The sequence below is a fragment of the Elephantulus edwardii genome, unplaced genomic scaffold (genome assembly GCF_000299155.1).
Source record: "Elephantulus edwardii isolate Elephantulus edwardi_28Jun2011 unplaced genomic scaffold, EleEdw1.0 scaffold00182, whole genome shotgun sequence".
In the NCBI taxonomy this organism is placed as follows: domain Eukaryota; kingdom Metazoa; phylum Chordata; class Mammalia; order Macroscelidea; family Macroscelididae; genus Elephantulus; species Elephantulus edwardii.
This window is the reverse complement of record NW_006399932.1, coordinates 6,579,927-6,584,883: the sequence shown is the minus strand read 5'-3', so window position 1 is coordinate 6,584,883 and position 4,957 is coordinate 6,579,927. Positions and strand designations below refer to the sequence as shown.

Here is a 4,957-nt window from a genome sequence, read left to right as displayed (position 1 = left end):
TTGGGCGTGGTGGTTTCCCTCCGGGGAGTTCTGCTTCCTCTTTGGTAATTCGATTTATATGGATTGTAGTACATTTAGTCATTAGAGTAAGTACCTCAGTTCACAGACAAGTTCTTCTGGGATCATTGGACGTCTTAATATGAAAACTCTCATTTCAGACTTTATTTGGCAAGTTCTAATATTGCTTTGTGCGGTAGGGTTTTTATTATCCTTGTGTGGCTATTTAAATGGAAATTAAATAAAGCTAAAAATCCAGTTCCTTAATTGCACTAGCTATGTTTAAGTAGCTGTATCGGACAGCTGAGAGAGAGCATCTTATCATGCTCTCTGAGGTAGATGAGATCCAGGGGAAAAATTAGACAGTTTCAGCTAGATTTGACATTGGTTGTAATGCACACAGTTGCCTCTTGATCATGTCCTTTTTAATAGAAGTTGACACTTTTCTCCATCCAGAGAAGTCAACCTCCCTGTGCCCACATAGCATGAGCCTGCACCCTTCCTGCCTGCATCCTCCTCCTGGTCATGGGACCCAGACACCCACCTGGCAGACTGTGTCTGTCTTGGCACAGAAAATCCTGGGGGAAGAATGAGTGTTTGCCAGGGAGTTCATGTGCCATTATTTGTTTTCTGTAGTTACCGTTTTTAATTGCAAGGTCTGTGGGTTCCTGTTGTTTTTAAAGCTCAATTAAAACTATGATTCCGCTTATATTGAGACATTGGCACTTTTAAATGGCCCCAAAATAGGAGAGGAAAGGATATTGCTTTCAAGAGACATCCAGACAGAGGTAAACACACACAGGGTTATCATCTAGTTTCCTAACTCTTGATGACCCTATTTGTGCCTGAGTAGAACTGTGTTCCTTATCACTTTCAATACTGATTTTTCAGAAGTAGATCACCAGCTTCTCTACTGAGATACCTTCTTTACTGAGCTACTCAAACCCACATTGCCATGAAGACATAACCAACTCTTATCTGATCATTGTGTCTCCAAGGCTGTAATTTTTTTTTTTTTTGACAGCAGGGTTAGTTTTATTAAGCTTTCCAAAGTATCCACTGTTGCGACATTCATCTGTCACAGGCTCGTTTGCTCAGCTCGGCCTACGTTTTCCAAATCACCTGCGTGTTCCAGGCTTGAAGGTAGGAACACAGATAACAGACCGCACAGGGAAATCAAATGTTAGTGATGGGGAAAGAAAGGTCAAGTTTAGAAAGACTCACAGCTATGTTCAGTTCAAATGTTAGTTGTTTGGAAATCTGTGTTAGTCATTTGAAAGCACAAAGAACAGAAGGCAAGCCAGAGTTTGGATGAGAAAGTTAAACCATGCATTGTGGGAAATTCTTTGTCTGCTCACAGAGCTGGGCGAGCAGCATGAGTTGAAGCAGCCGCTGCAACTCTTGCATGTTGTGTGACTACACAGTGGGTCCCAGCTGATCCACAAAAGCCACCTCAGTAGGGAGTTTATCTCTTATGCGTCTGGCTTACATCACTAACTGGCTAAATGGTTAGCACTTTTCTGCTTTATGGTAAGCATGCAGAAGTCAGTCTATCTAGCTTTGCAGTTTTCCACTGCAGATACAGAGAAGTGAAGTTTGCTGCAGAGCTGCTTTTTAAAAACTCCCCTCACCCCATTTTCTATTATGATCGCTGTGTGCCCTTTATTTGACTAACACTGTAAAATGGGGTAGGGGGGGAAAAGACAGAGAAACACTTGGAGAGGATGCAACACCACTCTTAGCCTATTAATGGTAGGTAGGTAGGTAGGTAGAGGGCAATAAGAGGACACAAAGAGCAAGGCCCGAATTCCATTTTATAGGTCAAGTGCCCCCGCCAATTTATAGCTTTTTGGCACAGTCAGGGCAATATACTTGCTCCTGATGGAAAACAAAGCGCTTGTTGGCCAGATTCACGGAGCATTTTTTGCATTGGAAGCAGTAGTCGTGCCAGGATTGTCCTTCATAGGCCACCACACTGGAGCCTTTACCAAACCCCGGCCTCGAGGAACTGCTAAGCTTCGATTTTTTTCTATAAAGAACAACCACCCACGAGGGACAAGTTCTCTCTCCACCCGGATGCCTGCCCCGGATGTTGGCGCTGGGAAACAGGGTGAGAGGCAAGCGTTTCCCGTGGCACACTGGGGGCTTCCTAGCTTTAGAGACTGGGTGGCTCACTCTTGACACAGTCCTTTTCCCAGTGATTGGGTTCTTGCATCCAGCACACTTCTTGGCCACAAAGTTCTTGTAGCAATCCCCGCGGTAATACTGGTCCTCCACAGCAGTGAAACGCTGCCCAGCCAGCTTCTTAGAACAGGTAACACACACAAAGCACTCGGCATGCCAGGGCTGATCCTGGTAAGTGATTCCTCCAGATGTAATTGCCTTGTTGCATTTTACGCAGTGCTTGGCGAATTTGGCCTCATGGCAAGTCACACAGTAGAAGTTCTCCCCTTTGGGGAAGAAGCTTCCGGTCCCAATGACTTGGTTGCAGTGGCTGCAGGTGAAGCAGTCTTTGTGCCACACCATCCCCTTGTATTCCACGTTTTGATCTCCTGCCACAATCAGTTTGAAGCACCCTTTGCACTTGGGGAAATCCTCCTGACTGGTACACTTGTTGCAAAAAATCTTGTTGTCCTTGGTCACAAAGGTCTCACTGGCCAGAGGGTGAAGGCACTTGGAACATCGGAAGCAGGTGTCATGCCAGTAGCGGTTCTTATAATGCAGTTCCCTCGCATCGGCGCTGATGGGCTTGCGGCATTCCACACAGGTGTTGGCACAGAATTTGTCAAAGCACTTCAGGCAGCAATGGTGGCCATCCTTCTGCACATATTTCTTCCCCTGAAGTGATTCCCGGCAGTAGTGGCAATCTGTTTTCTCAGACATGGTGCCTAACTTGTAGCTCGAAGGACCTTATGCTCAATGTATTCAGCAGAGCTGGACGCAGTTGTTGAGAGCAACTTCCAATGGGTCTTTCAGTTAGCATCCAAGCACGTAATCAATGCACCACCGGGATTCCTGGGATGCTCGCCCGCGCAGCTGCTCCGTGGCGGCACCTCTGCCTGCACGGAGGTCGAGGCGGTGGTCGAGGCGGCGGCGGCGGCAGCGGACTGAGCCCCTCGGCCGCTCTGGGTGTGCGCGCGGGAGGAAGGCTGTAAATCTTAAGGGAGGACATTGTGCCTCTTTCTCGCCAGAGCTACAGGTAGATTTGAACCACCAGAGAGGCGGTAGACTGCTGTATATAGGCCATGCCGCCAGAACTCCCTGAGCTAGTTGTTGTTGTTGTTATGTGCCATTGAGTTGCTTGCGACTCATAGCGACCCTATGTACAAGAGCCCTAAATGCCATTCTATCCTGTGCCAACCTAGCCATCTCAAACGCACTTATTCCCACCACTCCAGTCACAGAATCAGTCCATCTCATCGAAGGTCTTCCTCTCCTTCACCACCCCTCCACTCTCCCAAATATGACGTCCCTCTCCAAGGACCAGTCCCTCCTTGCAACATGCCCAAAGTATGTCAGATGAAGCTTCAGAATCCTTGACTCCAAGGAGTATTCTGGCTTTACCTTCTCCAGGACAAACCTGTTTGTTCTCCTAGCAGTCCATGGTATATTCAACACTCTTCTCCAGCACCACAGCTCAGAGGCATCAATTCTCTTTCTATCATCCCTATTCACTGTCCAACTCTCTGGTGCATAGCACATAATTGCGAAGACTCTAACCCGGATCAGGTGCACCTTAGTCTCCAGCATGATGTTGTTGCTCATCAGTACTCTTGAGAGGTCCCTCACAGCTAGTAGGAAATTCTTTTCAGAGTTGTGGTGGCTCCTCTCTTCCCTGCATGCTGAGGAGAGTCTTACCATAGATAAAGCAAAAACCCCCCGAGTTTTCACGCACACACTAACCTAGAGTAGCCTGGATGTTGATTACCAAGATGGTCACTCACAAATCCATTTCTGAATGGGTTATGTGCTGTCGAGTTGCTTGCGACTCATAGTGACCCTATGTACAAGAGCCCTAAACTCTGCCCTATTTTGTGCCAATCTTACTGTCTCTGACACACCTATTCCTATAACCCCAATCACTGAATTGTTTCATCTCATCAAGGGTCTTCCTTTCTTGTGCTGTCCCTTCACTTTTCCAAGCATTATGTCACTCTCCAAGGACTGGTCTCTCCTTGCAACGTGCCCAAAGTTTGTCAGACAGAACCTCAGAATCCTTGCCTCCAAGGAGCAGCCCGGTTTCACCCTCTCCAGGACGAACCTGTTTGTTCTCCTAGCAGTCCGTGGTATATTCAACATTCTTCTCCAGCACCACAGTTCAAAGGCATCAGTTCTCTTTCTGTCATCTCTAGTCACTATCCAGCTCTCTGATGCATAGCACACAGTTATGAAGACTATGGCCTGTATCAGGAGCACTTTAGTCTCCAGCCTGATGTCATTGCTCTTCAGTACTCTGGAGAGGTCCCTGACAATTGACTTTCCCAATGCAGTTTGTCTCTTGATTTCCTGACTGTTGGTATGAAGAGTTTTGATTGTGGAGTCAAAGAAACTAAAGCTGTAGTGCTGATTCTACGATTTGACAGCTGCTGGAGTTAGGAATGAGGAAGCTGGTTTTGATTGACTTGCTCAACAGGAATTGAGATGCTACTCAATTTATATTTTAACAGCTAAACCCCAAAGAAATTATCTTGTGTTTTTATTTGTTGTTGTTATGTGAATACAAGTCATAGCTGGCCCTCCTGCTGGTTTTCAGAAGCAGTTATTTGTATGGGAGGAGATTACCCGTCTTTCTCCCCCAGAGCAATTGGTGGATTTGAACTGCTTGGTTTTAGATTGGCAGTGCAATTCCCTACTCTTAAGCCAACAGGGTTCCCTTATGGTTATGTAGTCTTGGCAATTTGCAAAATGTATCTTCAGAATCATCTTTTTTTTCCCTATAATTATATTTTATTAATTTTCA

General features: G+C 46.2%; 1 pseudogene; it reads right to left on the bottom strand.

Annotated features, from left to right (window-relative positions):
- Positions 1-1,907: 1,907 nt before the first annotated feature.
- LOC102852025 lies at positions 1,908-2,901 on the bottom strand (annotated as a pseudogene).
- Positions 2,902-4,957: the final 2,056 nt, after the last annotated feature.